Genomic DNA, 27,357 nt, shown 5'->3' on the forward strand with positions numbered 1-27,357 from the left:
CTTCCATCTGTCTCCTTCCCAACCCGGGGCCCTGAGTACGCGGCAATAGGACAAACTATGTATTTTTCAAACGTACCCTTCTATACATATTTATGTTTTCCCAGAACACCTGGGACAATATGTTTCAAATGTACATCTCTTTTTTTGAGTTAATTGTTTACCAGAATATTAACTGTTCTTTTTAAAGCTGCCCTAGGAATCAAAATGAGGACATCCCCTTAATAAATAGAGCAACATTTAACTTGGCAAGTTAAAACCTATAAAAATGTTTTTCATGATCATTATCATGATTATACTTGGCCAAAATAAAGTCCTATCAGATAATTTAATCTTCTAATACATAAAAAATGAGCAAAGCAGCAGCTAGGTGATTTGACAGTAAATCTTTGCTTTATCTCTTTATCTTAATTAGAGAATTAACGATAGGTTAAAGTTAGGTCAGTAAAGCTGTTAGGAGAAAGATGACAGCGGGTACTTGTTAACTGTCTCCCCTTTAAACCATTCCTCCGAAGTTCAGTGAGAATGTGCGAAGAACCCAAGCAAAACAATCTTTGTGAATTGTGTCCCTGGAAGTTCATTAATGCCAAATAACCTTAATGACTATACTATCCAATAAATATTATTGAGGCCTACTGGGTATAAGGCATTGCTATGCCCATGCCTTGCTCTGGGGTGGCAGAAGCCAAAAAGACCTGAGGGTGATGGTGTTTACCTATAAACCCAGTGATTTGGGAGGCTGAGTGGAGAGGACCACAAGTTTGAGGCCAGCCTCAGCAACTTAGCAAGCACCTATCTCACAAAAATAAAAGGAACTGGTGTGGTCACTCAGTGGTAGATCATCTCTGGACTCAATTTCCAAGACAAAATAAAAATTTTTAAAGAGAAAGGAACTTTAGCAACAGTAAATGTTAACCCTTTCCCAGACTCACAATCCAGTGAAGAGAGGACGAGTTCAATGTCCAAATAAGTCAAATGTGATCCCTTTTCAGTAGCACAGAATCATCCTGCCATTGGTAACCGATGTTTCACTTTGCTTCACACCTTCCCAGTTCTACCAGTGGTCCCAAGGCCCTCCTGCACCCCTGCGCTGCCTTGCTGTTGGAGTGGAAGCTGCTGCTAAACACCCAGTGTCCCGGCCTCGCCCACTCAAACCGACTGCCTCCTGCTTCCAGCCCCAGGAGAGTCCAAGGGTCTTTCCCAGGGCTTGTTACACTGATGCTGAAACTGCAAAGCCCCCGACAACCCAGCTGTGAAGCTGTAGACTAGAGTCTGACTCTGCCCCGCTTGAGCTTTTCCTGTGGACAGATTGAGACAATAGACCAGGGATGTTCAGAGAGAAGTTGAGAGAGTTGACAGATCCCTATTCCTGGTGTCCCTGCTCTTCCCAGTTTGGTTCTGAGAATACAAAATTGCCCATTTTTGCATAAGTGAGTCTGAGTTGGATTCCTGGTCTTTCAAAAAAGAAAGGAGAGAGAGGGAGAAAGAGAGAGAGAGAGAGAGAGAGAGAGGATGGAAGGAAGGAAGGAAGGAAGGAAGGAAGGAAGGAAGGAAGGGAGGGAGGAGCTGGAATTTTCAGCTGAAAACTTGAAGGCTGAAGAGGGCATCCACCAAAAGGCAAGAAAGGGCACACCTGGCAGCTAAGCAAGGGAAGGAGAGGTGTGGAGGGTGTGGAGGGTCAGGAGAGAAGGCCAGGCTGACATGATGGGACCTCTTACAGAGAAGGAGAAGAAAGAGAAACAACTCAAGAGGCAGACGGGAGAGCCCAGAACAGTTGCCACAGGCTTTGACCGCAGGTGGGTGCTCCTGGAGTCCAGTGCAGGCGTGCCATCTGTTTAGCCTCTCCTGGGGCAGAAGTCACGTTCGGCTGGGTTTCCTCACTCATTCCCCAACTCCCACTTCATGGCCTCTCTGTAATTAGGGCTCACTTACCTGTTCCTGATTTGCTGAGGTCAGTGACAAGATATTCAAGAGGAATGGGCTGTTTAACAAGCTCTACTCTGAAATATGGTATTTGGGTTGGGTTTCATTCGCCCAGGGCAGCTGCAAAAGATTTAAAAAATATACATGCTGGCTCTGGCCCTGGGAATAGAGAAGCTCAATGTGAAAATGCAGTTAGTTTTGTAGCACGTTCACAAATGAACGCAGGCAGTCGCTCAAAGAGAAGCTGTCTCAGGTATCTGGCAGGAAGGGATTTTCTTCTTTTTTCTGGAAGCAGAAGACCTTTAGTAAAAAGTACTGTGTAATTCTGAATGTTGTAGAATCCTACAAAAAACTACAACAAAAAATAGGAGTGGGGCTCAAGCCAGGACTTCCCTACTGTTTTTGCAACTTCCTATGAGTCTATAGTCACTTCAAAATAAAGGTTTTGGGCTGGGGAGATAGCTCAGTTGGTTGAGTGTTTGCCTCAGAAGCACAAGGTCCTGGGTTCAATCCCCAGCACTGCAGGAAAAAAAGAAAAATTACTCTCAAAATAAAGGTTTTGAAGTGGGGCAAGATCTGTGGCTAAATAAATCCGGGAAACGCTGGGTGCTCTATCCCACAAACCACAAGCTTATTCCAAAGATTCAGAAAAGTCTTGTAGCAAAATAACAAGATTCCTGTTTTGGGGTGACTTAAAACTCACTTCTATAATAGCTACATGCCATGTGATTGAATTGCTTGATTTCTCAAGGGAATCCGTCTTTTTTTTTTTTTTAATCGTTCGTTCTATATGACAGCAGAATGCATTTTGATTCATTGTACACAAATGGGGTACAACTTTCATTTCTCTGGTTGTGCACAATGTAGATTCATACCATTTGCATAATCATACATGTACATAGGGTAATGATGGTGGATCTCATTCCACCATCTTTCCTTCCCCCCGCCCCCTCTCTTCCCCTCGTTTCCTTCTACACAATCCAATGTTCCTCCAGAAACCAAAACGTAATGCAGGGAGACCACGGGTGGAAATCGGGATTCAAGCAAGAGTTCTTGGCTATCTCTGAGAAGGGTTTTGAGTCAGCCTGTCCTGTCCTGTGCTGGCCAAAGTGCATCCACAAAACACCTAGCACTCTTTGCCATTACAAATTCTGCCATTTGTGAAATTCCCAAATGCCATGGCCTGCTGTACCCCTGTGAGGTCACTGGGTTAAAGTGAGCCTGACCCAAGCTCAGGACAGGGAGACCAGAGCAGAGAGAGCAGCATTCCAGAAAAGTAACGGGAATCCAAATCAGACCAATGACTAACCTCTTACATAACGCTGAGCATTATGGCGGAACAGGGTAGCTCCTGACTTTAAGAAGCCTTACATCTAAATGAGTGGAAGTGAAGGGCTAGATTAACCCAGGACACAATTATCTGCATTATAAAGATGCATATGAATTCCCCATCAGAGACATAATATGCTGCAAGGATTCAAAAGGGAGAAATCATGATTGTCTGAAGCGGAACTATCACAAAAATCTCCTTAAAGGAAGTGTCATTGAGGTCTTAAAAAGGGATGTCCATCCTAACATCAGTTAAAAGTTACTACTAACTATAAGGGATGGAAACCATCGCTGACAGGGTTAACCTAACTAAGCATTCAAGATACTTAATTATCACATATGAAGTCTGGAGGTCAATGGATGAATCTCAAAAATACATTAAGAGATGAAAATACACCCAAAACATTGCATTCTACATATCTCCAATTATATGATATTCTAGAACAGGCAAAGCTATAGTAACAGCGTGACAGAGAGTAGTGGTAGCCAGGGCCTGAGAGAGGCAGAGGATTGACTGTTGTAGGGTAAGGAGAATTTTCCACCACCCTCTCAAGGCAGGTTTGCTCAGCTGAACTGATAATAGACAGATGAAGAGGAGAAAGGGCATAGAAAGTCATTGATGTGCCTGAGGGTGTCACAGGAAGGCGATTACCCACTAACCCAGTGAGATTCAGAAATGTATATGCCCTTCCTGGTAGAAGTGGGAAATGGGAGAATGTAAGCATGTTTGAAGAAAGTAAATAACTTTCAGGAGAGCTGAGTGGGCCCAAAGAACAGATGCATGTTTGTGAACGATTCTCTTTGGAAGTTGTGTGGACTAAAGAACAGACCATGGATGGTGACCAAGTGTGTCTTGATAGGACATTCCTTAGCCTCCTGTCCTGCAGCAGGAGTTGAATTTTAATGAAATCTCAAGTAGAGGATCAAAGACAATTGTGTCCCTTTGGGTGATCTTTGGGAGAAAAAGGAATTTTAGAGAAAAGCCCCACCCCCATGTCTTGGGGAGGGGAAGAAACAAGAGGAAATCAAAGAGATTTTACTTCTAAGCCAGCTTCCAATTTTCTTTAATTCAAATGATGTCAGCATCATATTTTGGAGTATCATATTTTTTTCTTCTTCTTTTTTTTTTTTTTTTTTGGCACTGGGGATTGAACTCAGGTTCACTATATCACAAAGCTGTATCCTCAGTCCTTTTGTTGTTGTTGTTGTTGCTGTTTTTGTTTTGTTTTGAGACAGAGTCTTGCTAAGTTGCCAAGGCTGGTACCAAACTTGGTTCCTCCTGCCTCAGCCTTCTGAGCAGCTGGGATTACAGGCGTCTGTTACCACACCCTGCTTTGGCATGGAGAGGGAGGTGATCAGGGTTTTCTGAATCCACTGCCACGCTGTCATTATGACTCAGCGCCAGGGTGTGGAATTCACCTGAAAGGAGCAACTGCTCATCTTGGTTGGGAATCTTCCCATGGCTCACACCGTCCCTACCTGGGGTGAGTAAGCAGGAGGTTTAAACTCCTGAGCATCAGCCCCACATGAGCTGTTTCAGCCGAGGGATGATTCTTCTCCAGTGCCTAGGTTCTTGGTGCTGCTGAAACAAATTACTATAAACTGGGATGCCTTGAAGTAGCCGAGAGTTGTTCTCCCATAGTTCCAGAGGCTAAAAGTCTGACCTCAAGGTGTCAGCAGGCCTCGCTCCCTCTGGAGGCTGCAGAGAAGGCCTAGCTCCTGCTTCTGGAGTTGGCTGAGCTTCCTTGGTTCTCCTCAGCTTGCCACAGGGTCGCCTGGATCTCTGCTTCTATCTCCACGTGGCTTCTTCTCTCTGTGTCTCTGCCTGTGTCTCTTCCCTTCTTGTGAGAACATAGGGCACATGGGACTGAGGACCACTCCAGTAAAACCTCCTCACTCGATGAACTCTTCAAAGACCCTATTTCCAAATAAGGCTGCCCTGACAGGTACCAGAGGATAGGACTTCAGCCTACTTTTTTTAGGAATCTTAATTCAACCCACAACAATGATTTTGCTCTCTCTGTCCCAGACTAAGCCAACATTTCACAATGACTGTTCATAATCACAAAACTTTATCACAAAACACACATCAAATGCCGACCACCTGATTATCTAAACCACTGATTCTTAACCGAGGGGATGCTTTCCCCCTCAGGGTGCATTTGGCAAAATCTGGAGGTTTTTTGATCGTCGTGATTGAAGGCTCTCCTCTAGAGGGTGGCAGCAAGGATATTGCTCACCCTCCAACGATGCACAGAACCTTCCCCAAACACAGGAACATGTAGTCCATAACGTCAGTAGTACCGAGGTGGACAAAGCCTGATCTAAAAAGAACATCTGACATTGATGAGGACTTCATCATATCTTATTGGAGTATATCTCTCAACCCATTGTTAATTTCATTAGCCGATTTAATCTCCTTCTGGTCTTACCTTAAATTAGGCATCTGAATCATTACTGTGATGATAATGGCTTCTCCAGTGCCAGGAAGTTTTTTTTTTTGGGGGGGGGGAGGGGGATGAGTAAGAACTTGACATAAGAGGAAATGAGAAGCTTTTATTTATTTGTTTGTTTGCTTATTTATTTGTTTTGGATACTGGGGATTGAACCCAGAGGTGCTTAACCACTGAGACACATCCCAAGCCCTTTTTAAATTTTTTTATTTCCAGACAAGATCTCACTAGGTCGCTTAGGGCCTCACCAAGTTGCTGAGGCTGACCTTGAATTTGTGATTCTCCTGCCTCAGCCTCCTGAACTGCCACATGTCCCACCATGCCCAGCCGAGAAGCATTTATTTAAAATTGTGAATATCAACCATTGATTTCTGTCAATACCTACAGCAAACAAACTAACAGGGCTGGGAGCAGAAACAAAGACAAAATGCCATTCCATGTTGTGTAGTTTGGGAAATGCTGCTTCATCTGGAATCCTGCGGCATTCTATGCTTTTGGGGATTGAACTTGCCTTTTCACTACAGTATCACCTGTACCCAGAATGGTGACCCAGGAGGTGCACACCAAAGGCTTGTTGAGTGAAATAACTAGTGTCTCAGGGAGGAGTTCTGAGGAAAATTCTTGACCCTGAGGACCCCGTACTGTTCAAAACCCTTCAGAACGACTTGACTCCATTTCTTCCAGGAAATGGAAACAGGGTTTCTGAGTATGAATTGCTGTGGGGCAGATTATAGAGTAGAAGCGTGTGCATGTGTGTGAACTGTATAAAATACTACTCAGGTCACATTTAAATGTATACAAATAATTGCATAATGCTCACCCTATAAACTTCCTAAGGCAATAGTGAAGAGGATGTAAGTTACATATGAGAAGCCGGAGCTGATGGGGCAGGAAGTGCTACCCTGCCCTCATCCTGTACTGCCCAGGTGACCCAGCTAAATGTCTACCCCACCCTAATCTTGCTTAACCTTGGGGATGGGGAGCCCAAAGCCCAGAACTCCCTCTTCAGGTGGTTGGGCTGAAACTGGTCAGATCCAAGGTGGCTGCCAGAGTATTCACCAGACAACCTCCAGCCTCATTATAATTCCATCTGCACACTAAATGACACCTCCCAGTTCCGTGACCATTGACCATCACCACAAGATGTCCAGAAAGAACCATAAAAGGAGCCAAAAGAGATGGTGCCCAAATTCCCAGAAAATCTGTACTCAGGGGCAGAAAAGACATGAATATTCTTCCCCTTTTTGAGCCTATACCTCCCCGTCATTTCTTTTACCATCTATCTATAACCTCCCAGTCCCTGGTGGGTTGAGAGATGGATTTGTGTTACCTCCCACTTCTATTCTCGACCAAGAATAAAATTCTCCTTCACTGCACAGTCAGCGCTCAGTCTCGATATTAGTTCCCACAATTCCAAGAGGGAAAAATGACCCAGCTTTGGGGGTCAAAAATTAATAACAATAGTGCCTAGAAGAAAATATCTACACCAGCAAGAAGGACGATTTGTGAGGACAGGCCCTGTGGTGCAGACCAGGTGGCTCAGGGGCCACAACTGACTGACTATGGAACAGAAGTTCATGTTCCTGGCCATGGTCTTCCTTCCCACCTCCTGTCCTGGTGGAGCCTCTCCCCCTGTGCTCTCTTCCCTGGGAGACTCCCTCCCTGCCTGTCTCCTTTGCGATCTCTTACACATACAGGTGGAAGGAGAAAGTAAGGGCCATACAAGAGACTTGGGGAACCCAGAGGTCTTTGCCTGTTTTCAGTAGTTCTTAGCTGGCCGTGGGTAGATCTATCTGCAACCAACTGAGGTAAAGAACTCTCCTACTGGGCCATGCAAGGCTTTTAGCTTTGGGGTTTTGTAAAGCACGGATGGGATAAGGCCAGGGCAACAACCCTGGGAAGACAGCCCTGGTCCCCATGCCCTTCCAGGTGCCCTGTTGATCCCAGGAGCGCCTGTGCTCACACTCAGCAAGACCAGCTCTCCCCCCATGCGGGAGCATCTTGTTCTAAAGTCCCTGACCAAGATTGGCCTCCCCTGGGAGTCCAGGAGGACTCCGCCCTAGGGACATGACTGGCAAATGGCCCTGGCAGGAATAGCCACTTCTCTCTCAGTCCTCTTTACTGCAGCCTCCTCCTTAGCTCTGCCTCAGGACCTGGTTGGCTGAGAGGTCCAGACCCTGGCCCTCAGCATGCCTTAGACCCAGCTGGGTTCCAGGGGCAGAACAGCTGAGGCATAGCATATTGTTGCTACAGATATTAATAATAGCAATAATTGTGACCCTGATTACATGCATAAACCCATGTGAAAGTTCATATGTGGAGCTTGGTCCTCAGCATGGGAATGCCAGGAGGTGGTGGAAACCTTAAGAGGTGTATTTTAATTAGATTGTGATGTGCTTCCCTCAAAAGCAATTAACATGGTTCTTGTGGGACCCCAGTTCATTCCCTAGAGAGTGGGTTGTTATAAAAGGGCAAGATTGGCCCCCTTTCCTGCTCTGAGACTTACTGTCTCACTATGTAATCGTGTGATCTCTCCTTGCTGTCTCATATATGCTCCTACCATGATGTGACACAGCCGAGGGACCCTCACCAGAGCTGAGCATGTATCAGTGCCATGCTCTTGCATCTCCAAAACTGTGAGCTGAGTAAACTCTTTTCTTTAAGCATTATCTATCCTCAGGTATTTTGTTATAGCAAAAGAAATGGGTTAATACACCATATCACTCCTCAAGACCCTCTGAGACAGGTGATGGCACCACCATTTTACAGAAGAAACTGAGGCACACATCAGCCTTTTTTGACACAGTAATTGAGTAGTAAAAAGAAGATAGTAATAAATGTAAGACCAGGTGGAGGTAACCCAAGGACAGGTAGGCCAGATGTAATTTAAAAAATAATTTTATTGGGAAGACTCTCAGGCGAGGTTCACTGGTCCTCTGGGGTGAGGGTGCGGCTGGAGGGCTGGAAAGTCGCTTCAGTGGAGCGGCATTTTTGTAGTACGGGATGGGTGGCGGTGAGGGTTTAGTGCCCTCCTGGAGTTGACTGGAGACCCTGCAGGGACTTTTGTCCTTTTAGGATTGGCTGGAGACTCTGCTGATTGACAGGCAGTTGGGAGACGCCATCAGGGTTTATCTGTCAGCGCCTGATTGGTTGTTCCCCGCACATGCGCGGGCTGCCTGATGCCCTGCCTCCGTCCAGCCTCCTCAGACTGCCTTAACAATGAAAGATAATTAATAAAAATAGACTAAATACATTTCTGTGGGTTTGTTTGAAAAGTTCAGCCTCCATTTATGTGATACTATCTCTAGGGAACAATACTTATTTCCTAGCAAGTACTTCCTAAGAAACTTTGAATCAAAGTCAACCCCAGGTCTTTATACTCTTACTATGACTGTGATTTGGGGGCTCATAGACCCACTGCCCTTCAGATCCCCCCACAGGGCCATTACTTCCTCCCTCATGTCCTCCCTGTAGCTCCCCCACCCCCACAGTTTCATAAGGAACAAAGTTCTGAACTTTCTCACTCAGATACAGCTTTCAACAGGCATATCTTTCTTAATGGAAGAAATTGCCATAAAGAATATTCCTAAGTTTGCCAAAATGATGAAGTAAGAATGACTTTTCTTTTTTTAAAATAATAAATTCTGGAATCAGCAGCCCTACCTAGGAAGTTGTTAGTAAAAGGAACGACCATTTCAAGAGGGAAGCGATGGCAAGATTCCAGGAGAGTGGAGGTGAAAGAAAACAGATTGAAAAATGCATCCAGAACAAGTGGGCTGAGGAGTCTTGAGCTGGGAGTGCCCAAGATGGTGAGGTCATTTTACATGAATGAGTCAAGTTATAACCCCTAGGCGGGGTTATAATATCTCATGTTAGAAAGTGTGATTTATTGTCTCTAAAGGAATGGATAGAAAGATCCATTGCATCCTGCATTGGAGAGACTTGGTCTTCTTATGTTACAGGAGGACTTGGACCACTCACCATTCTTTGGGCCATTTCAGCTTAGATTCTGTGAGTTGGAAGGGTTTGCCAAGGAGCAACATAGAACTGAGCCACAGATGAAGGAGTTTTAATCATGTTGTAAGAATGCACTATTTATATATTACGGCTGTCAGGTCAAACAGAACTCCAGAGGACGAACGATTTAGTGGAACCATGAAAAAGCAACTGAACCAGCTGCAGGACTGGGATGCATTGAGCAGAGGCCCTGTCAGCTCTTGCAAGAACAGTTGCTTGGACAGGGAGCAGGGTGGCTCTGTTCAGGTGGTGGTACCCAGTGCTGGCCAGAGTTGACTTGTGAGTGTGTTTGGGTACATATGTGCAAGGGGGTGCTTTCTCATAGTTAATCACAATGGCACCTGTTTTGAACATGTGCTCAGCTCCTGGAGATGCCTGTGGAGCAAGTGTGGTCTGTAGATGGCTTTCCCAGGTCTGAGCTCCTGGGGCTCCAGTTGTACCAAACTAGGGTACGGCTGGCCACTGGCGACTAAGCGGGAAAGAATGTCTCAAGCTGGATGTGCCTCTCTGGGCAGTTGCAGAGAGAAATATGGTTGGCTCTCCATATCAGCAGGTTCAACATCTGTGAATTTAACCAATCACAGATTGAAGATGTAATGAATTCTTTAATGATCAAATTTGTACTGAACATGTACAGAGTTTTCCCCTTGTCATTATTATCCCAAACAATATAGTATAACAATGATTTATGTAGCATTTACTTTGGATCAGGCATTATAAACAGTCCAGGGATGATTTAAACTACACGGGGGAACGTGCGTAGGTTCTATGCAGACACTACATTTTATATAAGGGACTTGAGCATTCACAAAGTTTGTTATCTGTGAGGGATCCTGGAACCAATCCTCATGAATACTGAGGGACAACTGTATACAACTTTAATCCAACAAGAAAAAGTACAGAACAATGCACATAGTATAGGACTTTTATGTAAGAAAGGGAACAAATAAGAACATGTATTTGGCTGGGGATAGAGCTCAGTTGGTAGAGTGCTTGCCTAGCATGCACAAGGTCCCGGGTTCAATAACCAGCGACCCCCTCTAAAAAAAGAACATGTATTTGTGTTTGCTTGTACTTAGATGGAAGGGCATATAAGAAGCTAATAAAAATCATTATCTGGAAGAGGAAAAGGTGGGAGCGATACTTCTCAGTTTACAACTTCTTAAAAATTTAGAGTTTGAACCATGTGACTTATTATTTTAAAAATTAAATGATAAACAGATGAAAAAGCAAAAGGTTTGCTCCATTCGATGTTTGCCGCATATGGGGAGAGAGGTGAAGGGATCAGGGGTCCCAGCGCTTACCTAAAGTCACATGCTTCGAATCCAGAGCTACCACTGATACTGATACCTGCCCTCCTCACACCTCTCCTTGGGGTAAGAGGCTTTGTATTTACTCCCAGGCCCATTTGGATGGACTAAAGATAAATGAATTCCCTGATCTTTTCTTACCATTTAGCAACTTCCAGAAAGTGGATGTATAGGAATGGGAAAAACAAACATCGCTTCCTGCTTAATAGATCCAACCTTGGGGTTTTATGAAGGGCTCCTCCTGTGTAGACATTAGGAGCTAGGCTTCTCCCACTCAGTGGGGTAACCGCCTCCCATCCCGCAGCCCACAGGATACAGGTGCTTCCTGCCCTGGCGCCTTCCACTGGTGACAGTAGAAGAGAGAGCTCCCGGGAGCAAAGAGGCCAGGGAAGACTGGCCCCTTGAGGCCGCCCCAGAGATAATGCTCCCAAAATGGATTTCCAGCTTCTATCCAGATGGGTGCTGCAGTCCCTTGTGTTTTAAAATGACCGGCATTTTTGCTTGAAAGTTGCCTGAGAAATGGTTTAGATCATGGTCCTCAAATGCTGTAGCCTCATTACAGAGAATCCTCTGGGGTCTTGTTACAATGTAGATTCTGAGTCCTGGATCGGCCTGTGCCTGAGAGGCTGCATTCTACCACTGTCCCAGGCTGAGACCGCACTGGCTGGCCGCCTTCAATTTATGGGTGAAGAAGAGGAAGTCCCAAGAGATATGGAGGCACCAGCTCCTGCCTGTCTGCTGAGAGGAAACATTCCTACTGAATAAGCAGGCCTTGAACTTGAGCAATCTGGGACCACTTTCATTCATTTTTGTTTTACTAGGTTCTAAGCTCTAGGTAGACAGGAGCAAGAAGCCCTGGTGTGCTATTGTGCCACAGGGTGACTCTAGAGAACAATAGTGCACTGTACATTTCAAAAAACTGGAAGAAAGGACTTTGAGTATTTTCACCATAGAAATAATAAACAATTGAGGAGATAGATATGTTTAACTGATTTATACATTACACAATGTATACACGTATGAAAACACCACAGGGTACCCCAAAAATATTCACAATTTTTATTTTTTATGAATCAAAAGTAAATTTGGGGGACTGGACATGTATTTAAGTGGTTGAGCTAGCACATGCAAGACTGGTCCCCAGTACCACCAAAAATAAAATAGCAAATAAATGAATGAATAAATTTAGGGTTGGGGACATATTTCAGTGGTAGAGAACTTGCCTAGCATGAACAAGGCCCTGGAATTGAACACCAGAATTGTGAAAAAAAATAATAAAATTTAAAAACAAAACAAGTTAGGTCACAATTTTAATAACACTTTTATATTTCTAGTTTTAAATATATCAGGATAGTGCACAAACACATGCTCGCACACACATTTCAACCCTAACATTTCTGTTCCAAATCCAGAACACTTGTTTTTTTTCAGGACTGCAGATTAAACTCAGAGTCTCACACACACAAGGCAAGAGCTCTACCGCTGAGCTCTATCTACAGCCCTTTATTAATATTCTTTTAAATTTTATTTTGAAACATAGTCTTCCTAAGTTCATCAGGCTGGCCTCAAACGGGATCCTCCTGCCTCAGTCTCCTAAGTAGAATTATAGATGTGTGCCATGGTGCCTGCCTTCCCTGACTCTTGATGGTGCTGTTTATCAAGATCTATGCCCATGTTCTGCGTTGACTGCTGGCCACAGTGTCTATGGAAGCTAAGTCATAATTTGCAGATTTGGAACAGAAACCCTATTCATCTGAACTTCTCAAAAGCACTTTAGAGAACATTAAGACTTGGATAGGTTTGGGCATCACCTGAGCATAGCCCTTTTATTTTACAGGTTAGATACACAGGGAGAGAGAGAATTTTACCAGAATATTTACTAGTAGATGGCAAACCCTGGTCTCCAGAAGGATCTTTTGACCAGAACCTGTGAAATACATATCACATTTCCTAGTAAGACTGTAGCTCTCTTTCATTCGTATCAAAAATCAAATCATTGAGAACACTTTTTGCTCATATAGCAAATATGTCATAGACCAACAACCACCAGAAGCTTTTACCATATGTTGTGCTGGGAAGAACATTAGCTAGGCAGTGATTCACTTAACAGCTTTGGGACTTTGCGGGTAAACTTAAGTCTCATCTGTACCATGCAAACGAAAGGCTTGTTATGAGACTCCAATGCGACTGTGTACATAAAAGCACTTAGCATAGTTCCTGAGACAGCTTAAGTGTTAAATGAATATCAGCAGCTATTATTGTGCTGTTGGTGGTGCTGCTATTCTTGTTATTATGTGGATTAATCCACTTCCCATGCATATGTCCTGCCCTCTCCCCTATTGACCAATTCCTTAGGAGGAGCCTCCTGTCCCCACTCTGAATTTCTGTGTCTCCACATCTATTACCAAGCATGCTGAAAGTCATTTACTCTCTTGGACTCCACGATTTGAAAGTTTTTGTCTACCAAATGATATTTATTGAGAAATACTTCTATTTCCTAACTCTGGTGGAATGAAAATGACCACAACTTCTTTCTGCAAAGTCAAGAGTCATATGTTTTCTCTCATATGTGGAAGCCAAAGAGGAAATAAAAAGCAAAAGGAGATGATCTCATGAAAATTGAAGGGAGACCAGTAGAGGAAAGGGATCTTGGGGAGGGAGGAGGGGAGGGAAAGGAGAAATACTGGGAAATGATATTGACCAAATTATATTGTTTTATTGAGTGCATTTACAAATGTGTGACAATGAATCCCACCATTGTATATAATGAACCCACAAAAATATGGAAAAAATTCTCCATTCCTTGAATCTGTGACTTCATTTGATAGTAGAATATGATAGAAGTGATGTGCAACTTCCAACCAAGACCTCAAAAGACCTATTGGCTTCCACTGGTAGTCTCTTAGAATGTTGCTGTTACATGTAAGAAGTCTGAGTGATTATTCTAGAAAAACAATGAACAGCCCCAGCTCACGAACAGCTGTGGAGTGAGGCCATCTTAGATCAGACCTTGTGGACACCCCAGAGGACTTCAGCTACATGAGTGACCCCACACAAGATGAGTAAAAACCACCCAACTGAGCCAAGACCAAACAGCAGAATCTTCAGCAAATAAATGATGGTCGCTTTATGCTACTTAATTTTGATGTGGTGTGATACGGAGCACTAATAGATAAGGGAGAAATTGTTTATAGAAGTGAGATACCAAAATAACAAAAAACTGTAAGCCCATGACATCATCTTTTAGAATACTTCAGCTGAGTCTGGAAAAGTGAGGAGGTTGTAAGGAATGGTTGGAGCAATGGCAAACAGACTGTTCATAGAGTTTGGAAAACCAGTGAGGAACTGAGCATGGTAGCACAAGCCCGTGTAATCCCAGCAGCTCAGGAGCCTGAGGGAAGAGACCCATAAGTCCAAAGCCAGACTCAGCAATAGCAAGGCCCTAAGCAACTCAGTGAGACCCTGTCTCTAAATAAAATACAAAATAGGGCACAATCCCCTGTACCACCCTCCCCCCAAAAAGACACAGAAAAACAATGAAGAGACTCTCATAACTTCAGATCAATATCCCTGATGAACATAGATGCAAACATTTTCAATAAAATTCTTTATTGAAAACTCACATACAAAAAATATTAGAAAGATAGTGCACCACGATCAAGTGGGGTTCATCCCAGGGTTCAGGGTTGTTTGAACATACGGAAATCAATGAACGTAATTCATCATATCAATAGACTTAAAAGCAAGAATCATATGATCAACTCAATAGATGCAGAAAAAGCATTTGACAAAAAACAGTACCCCTTCCTATTCAAAACACTAGAAAAACTAGGGATAAGTAGGAACTACCTCAACATTGTAAAAGCCATATATACTAAACCCAAGGCCAACATAATTCTAAACAGAGAAAAATTGAAAATATTCCCTCTAAAAACTGGAACAAGAATGCCCTCTTTCACCACTTTTATTCAACATTGTCCTTGAAACACTAGCCAGAACAATTAGGCAGAAGAAAGAAATTAAAAGTATATGAATAAGTAAAGAAGAACACAAACTATCACTATTTGTTGATATGATTCTATATTTGGAAGATCCAAAATATTTCACCAAAAATCTAGAACTAATTAATGAATTAAACAAATAGCAGGATGTAAATTCAATACCCATGAATCAAATGCATTCCTATACATCAGTAATGAACCCACTGAAAGAGAAATAAAGAACACTACCCCATTCACAATTGCCTCAAAAACAAAAAATTAAATACTTTGGAATCAGTCTAACAAAGGAGGTGAAAGACCTGTACAATAAAAACTATAGAACAACAAAAAAAGAAATTGAAGAAGACCTTAGAGGATGCAAAGACCTCCCATGCCACTGGATAGGCAGAATTAATATTGTCAAAATGACCATACTACCAAAAGCACTATACAAATTTAATGCAATTCCTTTTAAAATCCCAATGAAGCAATCATGAAATTCATTTGGAAAAATAAGAGACCCAGAATAGCCAAAGCAATCCTTAGCAAGAAAATTAAAGCAGGAGTTATCACAATATCAGACATCAAACTATACTACAGAACTATAGTAATAAAAACAGCATGGTTCTGGCACCAAAACAGACACATAGACCATGGTACAAAATAGAAGACACAGAGACAAACTCACAGAAATACAGGTATCTCATGCTAGACAAAGGTGCCAAAAACATTCACTGGAGAAAAGGTAGCCTCTTCAACAAATGATGCTGGGAAAAATGGAAAGCCACATGTAACAAAATGAAATTAAACCCTAATCTCTCACCCTTCACGAAACTCAACTCAAAGTGGATCAAAGACTTAGAAACTAGAACAGAGACCCTGTGACTACTAGAAGAAAAAGCAGGCCCAAATCTTTATCATGTCAGACTAGGACCTGAATTCCTTAACAAGACCCCTAAAGTGCAAGAAGTTAAATCAAGAATCAATAAATGGAATGGACTCAAACTAAAAAGCTTCTTTTCAGCAAAAAAAACAATCAACAATGTGAAGAGAGAGCCTATAGATTGGGAGAAAATTGTTACAACATGCACCGCAGATAAAGCATTAATCTCTAGGATATATAATGAACTCAAAAAATTTAACACCAAAAACCAAATAATCCAATCAGTAAATGGGCTAAGGAACTGAACAGACACTTCACAGAAGATAGACAATTGATCAACAAATATATGAAAAATGTTCAACATCTCTAGCAATTAGAGAAATGCAAATCAAAACTACACTGAGATTCCTCTCACTCCAGGCAGAATGGCAATTATCGAGAATACAAGCAACAATAAATGTTGGTGAGGATGTGGGAAAAAAGTACACTCATACATTGCTGGTGGGGCTGCAAATTGATGCAACCATATGGAAAGCAGTATGGAGATTCCCCAGAAAACTTGGAATGAAACCACCATTTGACCCAGTTTTCCCACTCCTTGGCTTATCCCCGAAGGACTTAAAATCAACATACTACAGCAACACAGCCACATCAATGTGTATAGCAGCACAATTCACAATAGTTAAATTATGGAACCAACCTAGATGCCCTTCAGCAGATGAATGGATGAAGAAAATGTGGTGTTTATATATATGATGGAAGATTACTCACTTTTAAAGAAGAATGAAATTATGGCATTTGCTGGGAAATGGATGGAGTTAGAGAATATCAATCTAAGTGAAACAAGTCAGACCCAGAAAACCAAAGGCTGAATGTTTTCTCTGATATGTGGAAGATAATTCACTATAAGTGGGAGGGGTAGGGAAGAATAGAGTTACTTTATAATAGGTAGAGGGAAGTGAAGGGAGGGGAAGGAGTATGGGGGAAGGAATGATAGTAGAGTGAAATAGACATTTTTACCTCATGTACATGCATGCCTGCATGACGGATGTGATCCTGCATCAGAAAAATGAGAGATTACACTCTATTTATATATGATCTATCAAAATGTATAAATGCATTCTACTGTGATTTACAACTAATTAAAACAAATAAAATAATTTAAAATAAGATAAGAAATAAGAAATAAATAAAGTTGAGAAAAAGGCAACAGTACATGTTATGTAGTGGTGGAACAAGTGGAAAAAATGTCATCTGTGGCAACTTATAATTTGAAAAATGTATTTAAGAATTTGTAGCCCTGGTTAAGGACCTCTCTACATCGAATGTTGAGGGTCAGTTGAATATTCTTAGCAGCATATGATTCGATACTTCAAAGAAGAGACAAACTAAGAAGAAACTTTTGGCTTTGCAAGCAGATTTAGAGGAAATATGGAGGGCTCAGGACTTAATGGGTGGGAAAGTAAAATTCAACTCAACAAAAGGGCATTGTCCCAGAGTGGCCTGACTTGGCTGAGTAAAAAGAGATTTGTATCAACACAAATGTACACTGTGGCTTTTGGAGCATGGAATGAGCCCTATCGGATTCATGGGAAACCTACAGAGTCTTTAAGAGAGTTGTCCTGGTAAAGTTGTACCAACTCAGACTAAAATAAACAAACAAACAAAAAAAAGTTCCATCCAAAACTCCAGACTTCCAAATTCTTGTGCGCAGAAAGCAGATTGAGAAAGATGCTAAACTGCAACCACAGACTTTTTTATGAAAAATGGGATCCTGGGATGGGTAAGCCTATTTTTGCAAGGGGAAATGATGTAAATCATCACAGTCAATGGGTTTAATGGGGCAAATTAGAAATACCACAAATTCTTTGCGGCTTCTTCCATCAGGAGATGAAGTTTATTCCCCACCCCTTGAATATGACCCAGACTTCCCACTTGCTTTAATAAATAGGACATGCCAGAAGTAACAGTTATACAGGTTCTGAGCAAGGTCATGAGAGATCTCGTGGCTTCCGTGCCTCCTCTTTTGGAATGCTGCTGCCGCCACAGCATTAACACACCTGGACCCACACGGCCACGTGGAGGAGAACCAAGGATCCTTGGCTGACACCACAGCAGTTGCTCAGATGTGTGAGGGAGGCCATCAAGGACCATCAGGCCTCAGGAACCCACAGACAGCTGCGACTGCAAGAGTGACTCCGGGCAAGACCCTCAGAGGACTCTCCCCGCAGACTTTAGCCCAAACTGCTGAATCACAGGATTGTGGACAAATGGTTATTTTAAACCTGAAGTTGTAGGAAGTCTTGTGACATGACAATAGGTCATTTTGATCTGTTTTAGTCATTTCATTGCTGCAACCAAAAGACCTGACAAAAATTTCAGAGGAGGAAAAGTTCATTTTGAGATTCACAGTTTCAGTCCATAGACAGTTAGCTCCTCTCTTCAGGGCTTGTGGTGAGGCAGAACATCATGGCAGCAGAGTGTGGTAGAGGGAAGTGACTCAGAAAATGATGATTAGGAAGTGGGGGTGGGGAGAGAGAGAGAGAGAGAGAAGACAAAATATAAAACCCAAAGGCATGTCTCCATCAACTCAGCTCCTCCAGCCACACCCTACCTGCCTAGCATCACCACCCAGTTAATCCCTAGCAGAAGATTAATGCACTGATTAGGTTAAGCTCTCACAACCCAATTTTTTCACCTCTAAATCTTCTTGCATTGTCTCACACACGAGCTTTTGGGGAACACCTCATATCTCAACCATAACAAGACCCATGAAAAAAGACTTGCTAACACAGGTGATCTTTTTCCAAAAATGCGAGAGATGTGACATTGCCTTACATAATTTCACTTAGCCAACCCCTTGGCCTCTTATCTCTATGGATGCTGCAACTCAGGGGAACCTCAGAGGGAATCATCACCTTCATTCAGTTTCCTAACCCATGAGTGCGTAAGGCATGCAGAGATCTGGAGGCGGGGAATATATCCTGATTCTCAAACTTTGCTGCATGTTAGAAGTAAACATCTAAAGTCAAACTCCTGAAATTTTAGTGTAGGAGCAAATCTCCCAGGGACCTTCTTAAAATGAGGATTCTCATGGAGCATTCTGGGCTCTGATACTGCCTTTTCAGTAGGTTCCTGGGTGATGTCCACACTGGTGGTCCACCTGTAGCACCTGGAACGGTGATGAGCAGGTAGGGTGTGAAGCCAGGAGCCAGCGGGGCTCAACCTGAGCTGCACGTTGGAATCGCCTGTGGAGCTTCACAAACAGCTGACGCCTTGGTGCCCTACCTAGAATTTCTTTCTTAATTAGTGTGGAGTGTAGCTTGGGGTCATGTTTCTAAATGTTCCCTTGGTGATTCCAACGTGCTGCCCTGGCTGAGGACTCCTGCTCTGCACAGAGTGGTGCTGGCACTTTGGGACGGGAGCTCCATTCGCTCTGTAAATACTCCCGGCTCACAATGGAGGGGCTGGATTCAACCTGTTGGGACAGTTGGAACAAACTAGAAGTTTGCCAGGGAAGGTGCAGGCTTAAGACCAAATGATGCACTCCTGGTAACTGAAGCAGAGCACAGGGTTGGACAGGGTTGTTGGTCCTGGATAATCCTTAGCCTCTCTCAGCCTCACCTTCTTCACCTGTAAATAAAATCTTCAATCTACCTTTGTACGAGGAAACACATTCCAAGGGTCTGGCGCAGGTGAGAGCCTCAGTAAATGGGAGTCTTATCCACAAATAGGGCATCAGTAGACCTAAACAACCAGGGAAATGGAGAGCAGTTGACAGCTAGAATTATTGTTTGCCAATATGAAATCCCCAGATTGGAAGATCTGGATTCCTAGATCCCTTCTGGGAAATGCCAGACCCTCACTGTTATCTGTGTTGTAATATATTAGTATTGCTTAGTTCTGTCCCTGCCATGAAGTTGAGGATCTAAGTGGCTTAATTTTAAAGATTCTAACTGCAATAAATAAATAAATAAATGTTTTTGAATTCAATTTCCTTTTTGGAATGCACTTCTTCCAAGTTTTGAGGTAAAAGAACCTCATTCAAAAACAAAACAAAAATATAACTTTATTATGTAACAAGGTCATGGCAGAAATTCCACATCACCTCACCTGGAAGCTAGGGAGATGGTAGATTTATTTGTTCACAATAAAAAGGCAACTTTGTAAATAATTCTTGTGAGGTTTGTGTTTGTCCTATTGCTCATGAAACATGTAATGTTTGTCTCTAGGTCAAGACAAACAATTCTAGCACCCAGGGCCTTACAGACACTAGTTTGCTTTTGGTTTTGTTTTTGTTTTGTGCGAAGATTGGAAAGAGGAGGGTACTATGGTGGTGTCTGCTGAGTGGTGGTGACCATCTGAGAGACAGAGATAGAGACAGGGACTAGGTGTGTTAGTCAGCTTTTCATCACTATGACAAATATCTGAAACAATCAACTTATAAAGAGAAAAGGTTTATTTGTGCTCACAGTTTTGGAGGTTTCAGTCCATGGTTGATTGGCCTCTTTGCTTTTGGGCCCATGGTGGGCAGCACATCAGGGCAGGGAGCACATGATAGAGCAAACACCACTCACCTCATGTCAGAGAAGTGAAAAAGAGGAGAGGGCTGGGGTCCCCCATCCCCTTCAAGGGCACATGCCCAATGAGTTAACTTCCTCCAACTGGGCTTCACCTCCTGAAGGTGGCTCTCAGCATTTAGTATATCTAAGACTCACCTGGGGAAATTGTTACTAAGCAAATAATCCTGGGGCTTGATACCAGGCCAGGGGGTGGTTTGGAGTCTGAAAATCTTGATTTTTAACAAGCTCCCAGCTCAGCACAGTGTTTTGTGCCAATGGTCATTGAACTCTGCTTTAAGACAGGCTGCACAGAGGTATCCAGTGATAACAGCTCTAGGGGGTTTGTGCGTGACCTTTCATGCTTATCTGTTTATTTATGCTATGTGACAGGGAACACAAATGTGTACATACACACAAACACAGTGCTACATACATATGGTTTACATGATTCTCCCTGTCTGCTCATGGAGCCATAAGCCAAGCCCCCATCTAGACAAAACCAACACTTCATTCATTCAACTGTCGAAGGTACCTTGGTTGGTTCCATAGTTTAGCTATTGTGAGTTGAAGTGCAATAAACATTGATGTGGCTGCATCACTGCAGTTTGCTGATGTTAAGTCCTTTGAGTATAAACTGAGGAGTGGAACAGCTGGGCCAAATGGTGGTTCCATTCCAAGTTTTCTCAGGAATCTCCATACTGCTTTCCATAGTGGTTGCACCAATTTACAGCCCCACCAGCAATGTATGAATGCCCCTCAGCAAATGAATGGATAAATAAAATGTGGTATATATACACAATGGAATGTTACTCAGCCTTAAAGAAGAAGTAAATTAGGGCATTTGCAGGTACATGGATGGAGTTGGTGAATATCATGCTAAATGAAATAAGCCATGCCTGAAAAACCAAAGGCTGAAGGTTTTCTCTGATATGTGGATGCTAATTTCACAATAAGGAGGTGGATGGTTAGGAAAGAATAGAAGTACTTTGGATTAGAGGGGAAGAGAAAGAGGAATAGAAAAGGGAGTAGAATCAATTGGGCATTACTATCCTTTGTGCACACATGATTACACAACCAATGTAATTCTACATCATGTACGCCAGAAGAATGAGAAGTTATATTTCATATATGCATAATATATCGCAATACATTCTACTATCATGTATAACTAATTAGAACAACTTTTAAAATTGTTTAAAAACCCAGCACTTCACTACACAAATTAAAAGAAGATCTAGCGCCTTCTCCTAGACTGCCTTCTCTCCTCTGTCTGACAAAACCTGCCCAGAGTCACATAAAGCCACCCCTCATTGCCAGTGACATGCTGGAAGTTCTGGCTGGTCTTTATCTGCAGCTTGCAACAGATTAGGCTTCCCGCTGCTGGGCAAATCACCTTTATCCCATCCCCTGGGTAAATATTTTATGGTGAGCAAATACTTTGATGGGTGTTCTGTGTGCCTTACTAGTCAGAATATTGGAATTAGTTTCCTAATAGGAACCAGCACACAGGTCCCAGAGCAAAGGTCTTGGGGTCAAAAATATCCAAACTGAATCCACTGCTTCCTTTAATCAGCTGTATGCCTTTGGACAAGTCAATGAACCTCAGGACCTCAATTTTCTCACCCATTCAATGGATAAGCAATGCTTCTACTTACAAAATGTCATGAGGAGGGCTGGAGATGTATCTCAGCAGTACTTAGCTAGCATGTGCAAGGCCCTGGGTTCAATCCCCAGTATTGAAAAAAAGTCACAAGGGCACCTGTTTATGGCACCTGGCTAGATTGCTAGCCAGATATTATTTTCCTTGGCTCTGAGTGGTGTTAGGACTGCAGGGGCCACAGTAAGCCAATAAAAGAGATGGGACCCTGCTTAATGGAACTCACCATCTGGTAGTACCTGCCATTATCATTATTACTTCCAGGCATCCTACTATCCAAAGGCTGTAGATTGACTATGTGATGGAAGTAGGCGAGGAGGCCCAGCTGCGTAAAAGGCAAGACATTTGGGCACCTCGTCTAGGAATCAGGAGACAAATGTGCAAACCTTATTAGAATTGATCACAATCTGTGTGGATTCATTCAGATTTCCACACATCTGACTCTAGCCAAATGGCTAAGTATAAATCCATCTGATACCCACCAGAGTAGTCAATTCTTCAAGCATTGAAGGAATATTGGAGGGGCAGCTCTTGGTGGTCTCCCACCACCAACCTCAAATCCAGACCCCCAAAGCGGACCACCAGTGAACTGAGATTCAGCAATCACTTAATGTGTGGTATAGGATATCCCCTGGGGCTGAGTGATTTGTTTTATTGCATAAATTTTCAGCTCTTAAATATGTATTCAAGAAGTTGTGTCCAGAGAAAACTCAAGAGATAATAAGGACTCCAGAAAAAAAAATGGAAAATGTTTTTGGAGTAGTCAAAGTCAGGAAAAATAATTTTGAAATCTATTTTGAACAAGATTTGGTTACTTCAACTTTGTATGTGTGTGAATGACTAATTGTAAGCCAGTCACAAGAGATGGAAAAACTGAAAGTCGATTCCAAATACAGTACATTTATTTTATTTATTTATTTATTTATTTTGGTACTGAGGATTTAAACCAGGGGTACTTTACCACTAAGTTATTCCCCCAGCCCTTTTTATTTTTATTTTTAGACTGAGTCACACTAAGTTGTTTAGAGCCTCATTACGTTGCTGAGGCTGACCTTGAACTTGCAATCGTCCTGCCTCATCCTGGGGAGACCCTATGTCTGGATCCAGCCCTGTTAGGTTGAGGTTCCAGATGACCTGTATCAATAAGGTCTCAATAGATCAGGTTGGGGCACTCACTGTCTTAGTAAACCAGTGTTTTCGTATTTTATGAATTAAAAACACATTTATTGAGCACCTATTCTATGGTATATTCTAGGAATGCAAAAATGAGTTAGGCTTACCCTGTATTCACAGAGATTTTGGAAGAGCAAAGAGAGAACTGGAGGTCAGTGTGATGTTATGGGACCTATTAAAAACCAGCCCCGCTGCACGACCCAGGCAGGGCTGCAGGAAAACAGAACAGAGGTCACCGCTAGCCAGACTGCCATCAGTCTACCAGGGGAGGAGACCGGGAGGTGTCCACATTGTCGGCCAGTAAAGGCTCTGTGGTTCTGTGAGGGGTGACACTGGGCCCTTCCCTGGCAGCTCTCTTGCTTTAGACCAGGGACATTTTTGTTTTTAAGGACCAGATGGTAAACATTTTGTCTTTTGCAGGCCCCTAGGTCCCTGTTGCTGCTACTACACCATTGCAGCCCAAAGGCAGCCTCAGAGGGAGGTGGCGAAGAACGTGGCTGTATCACAGTAGAGCAGAGTTTACCAAAGCAGGTGGTAACCAGAGTGCAGTTTCTGGACCTTTGTGCTAGAGCGAGGTCATGGGTGACCAAAGAGAGTCACCGTCCACTGCTCCAGGCCTGTTTATTTGTTGATGCAGATGCTATTGGATGACATCATCTTAGTAAAGAGAATGAACAGGATTCCATCTCTCTCTCTCTCTCTCTCTCTCTCTCTCTCGTTAATGCATAGCTGATTGAGGCTAAGCTTCCATTCTGATGTCAACATAGGCTATAGTGTGTGACCTTGGGCGAGGCTCCGAAATCCTGTCATCTGTAAAACGGAGGTACAATCGCCATTGCCTTCTGGTCCTGGGTGAGTCTCAGCATGGTGTTCCTCCCCTGCCTCCTGCTTGCTCACTGACACCCTGCGCACTTGCCCCCTCCTCAAGAAACCAGTCGAAACGTGTTCCCAGGGCAGGAGACCAAATCTCCAATTGCCCTTGAGTTGGAAGGACCTTTATAAACATCAAGAGACTATTTTCCAAAACCCATTTTAAAAAGCCGAGGCGCAATAAGAGCACATTGTGCGTCTCCGTGTTTGTCTTGAGGAAATGTTTTCCCACTGGCGTTGGAACCCTTCAGGGTTTTGTTCCTTCTTTTATTTCTTCTTGCGTCCTTGGCAACAGCTCCGCATACCGACTTTCACCCTTTCCTGGCTCTCGCGGGCAAGACTTCCAAGATTGAGTTCATTGTACTCGGGAGTTGGCCAAGCAACCAAATAGCTTCTGTCTCCTGTGTTTCCAAATCCTCACAGCAAAGAGAACTGCATTTTTCCAGGACTGGGGACAGCATGCCAAAGGGGTGACATCACAGTCCAGCTCAGTTTCCTGTTTCTTTCCTCCTGACAGCGTCATGAATCGTATCAGCTTTATCATTTTCTCCGAGCTCATTTCCCTGTTGCACAAATGTTGGGAGTGACAGGAGGTGGGAGTCAAAACACCAAGTCCCGGGTTGCTTTTTCTTTGCAAAAATGGAACACATGTTCTGCAGTCTCTAAAGAAAGCATCCCATCTGGCTTAATTTGGAGTTTTCTGGCTGAGCACTTGGCTTCTAGGTCAGACAGTGGTGATCTCATCTGAGAAGCTGGACGCTCACTGTGCCCAAGGCAGGCCCGGTCCCAGCCAAGGTAGCAGAGCCCTGTGTGTGTCTACTCTTGGAACACGCAAACTGCGCGCTCTAGGGGAACATTTCCCTACAAGTAAACCCAGCTGAGTGTTTTAAGACTTTTCTCAAGTAGACAGCAACCTGTGATCACAGTTAGAGGCTTTCCAGTGCAGCTTTTCCCATGATTCTGTCCCTCTGCATCTCACTATCCCTGTCCTCAGTTAGGAAAGGAACTAAAAATTTAGACACATGAATTTAAAACTAAAACATCAATGACTTGTACACACAAAGAAAGTATATGGTGGGTCAGAGGCAGGAGCAATTCAGACACTCTGGAAGGGGTTCTTATCTGCTTACACACACATATTGCAAAATTGATTGAGCCCTTACTATATGACAGGCTCAGCTCTCAGAGTCTTGCATTAACTCACTTTATCTTCATAACAACCATGTGAGGTGCATACAGTGGTTGTTACATTTTACAGATGAGGAAACTGAGGCATTGGGAGGCATCTTGCCGGAGGTCAGATAAATACACATCTCGGAGCCTGGTGAAGATTCTGAACAACTGTGATTATGGGTGTATCAGGTGATAGAAGAATATAATATTATAAGTAAGCCTATTAGTTATTAAAAGGCATGCATGTATTTCAGAAATACCATGAATATTTTATAATGATAGAACTGGGCATGAGATCTGACGTATATGTTTATTAGAGCCACACGGATGTAATGTGAAATGCACAACTCTATACCTGTACAATCTAACCATGCAGGTGTGCAAATAATATTATCATTTAACTCCCCAGATGCTCTGTGTGCCTGACTTGATGCACATGTCTCTGGCTGGTTCCAGAACAGTCCTCTGACACTACCACGGTAATAACTCCACACACTGGTGTCTGGGCTGTGATGCTACTTTGACTGAGTAATAATGTTGACTGTTTCCTGAAAGGTGGTTGGGCCGGGCTTGTCCACTGGCTTCTCTGCATCTTCTGTGGTTAACAGTTATTTTGAAAGAGGTTGTAATCACTGAACACAGATTCTTCCCGCACTTGTCTCACTGCGGGGAGGAGGCCTTCATTGGCCGGTGAGGCCTGTAGAGGTCAGACAGTAGCGACTTTAATCAAAGTGCTGTGGGGTCCCCCCCACCAATTGGTAATTAACCCCTCGAGACCTGAGCTTCATCTTCCCGCTTCACCCGCCTCTGCTGCAGCTGTTCTACATCCTCTCGGGGAGACAAGCTGTGTTTAATTTTTATTTTAAATGAAAACCTTCAGATCATAAGTGATCCTTTTACCTCTTGGCTGTGTTTTGGATTCCTTTATTTTTTTGTTGTAGTAAAATACACATAACATAAAATTTATCATCTTAACCATTTCTTTGTCTGATCTTAATTTATTCTGATGCATGCTGGGGGGAGATCCTACTATAATTACTTGTTAAGTGCTATGGGTATGTAGTGTTGACCTCTGACTTACATTAAGCAAAATCTCATTCCAGACTCTGTGAATTTTTTTTTTTTTTTTTACTTTTCTACCATTTTTTGGTTTCGATTTTATTTCTTTTTTTTTTTAAACTTTTAGTTGACTTGTAATAATCATAATCATACATATTTTGGGGATGCAGTGTGATATTTCAATACTTGTATACAATGCATAATGAACAGATCCAGGTAATTCGCATATCCATCACCACCTCACCTCAAATAGTCATCATTTCCTTCTCTTGGGAACATTTCAAGATCCCTGCTAGATCTTTTAAACCATACCACTAAGCATTGTCCACCATAGTTACCTGAGTAGTGTAAGACTTTAGAAGTTATTCCCCCGTCCAGCTGTGCTCCTGAATCTTACCCACTAAGCATCCTCTCCCACACCCCCTCAAACCTTCCCAGGCTCTGCTAATCAGTTTTCTACTCTCTGCTTTCATGATCAACTTTGTCAACTTCTACATATAAGCGAGCATGCAGGACATTTGTCTTTCTGTCCCTGGCTTATTTTTCTTAACATAGGGTCCTCCAGGCTCCTCTGTGTCACACAGATGACAGGACTTTATTCTTTTTATGGCTGAATAGTATTCTATTCAGAATGTGTACATACATTTTATCTATTCATTCATCCAATGATTGACACTGAGGGTGACTTAACTGTTTGTAAGTGTGCAGCCTTCTCCAGAACTCTCTTACCTTCCAAATAGAACCTCTGTATCCACATTCTCCCTTCCTCAGCCCCTGGAAACCAGCCACCATTTTGCTTTTTGTCTCTATGAATTCGACTGTTCTAGGTAACTCATATAAGAGGTATCATTTAGTATTTGTCCTTTCTTGAGTGGCTGATTAACATAATGTCTTCAAGTTTCACTTAACATAATGTCTTCAAGTTTCATATATATTCTATCATGTGTCAAAATTTCCTTCCTTTTAAAGGC

The 27,357-nt window shown here is 42.8% G+C and overlaps 1 protein-coding gene across 2 annotated transcripts in view; it reads left to right on the top strand.

The window, feature by feature from the left end:
- Positions 1 to 27,357, top strand: part of Fam50b (family with sequence similarity 50 member B) — a 74,265-nt gene that overhangs the window by 24,082 nt on the left and 22,826 nt on the right. Inside the window, exon 1 of one of the 2 annotated variants that reach the window (XM_047559144.1) lies at positions 24,042 to 24,136. The exons of the other annotated variant lie outside the window; for it this stretch is intronic. The gene's annotated coding sequence lies outside the window, so the exon portion shown is untranslated. Of the gene's footprint in view, positions 1 to 24,041; positions 24,137 to 27,357 lie in introns of those variants that run through there. 2 annotated transcript variants of the gene reach the window in all.

The sequence above is a fragment of the Sciurus carolinensis genome, chromosome 7, assembly GCF_902686445.1.
Source record: "Sciurus carolinensis chromosome 7, mSciCar1.2, whole genome shotgun sequence".
In the NCBI taxonomy this organism is placed as follows: Eukaryota; Metazoa; Chordata; class Mammalia; order Rodentia; family Sciuridae; genus Sciurus; species Sciurus carolinensis.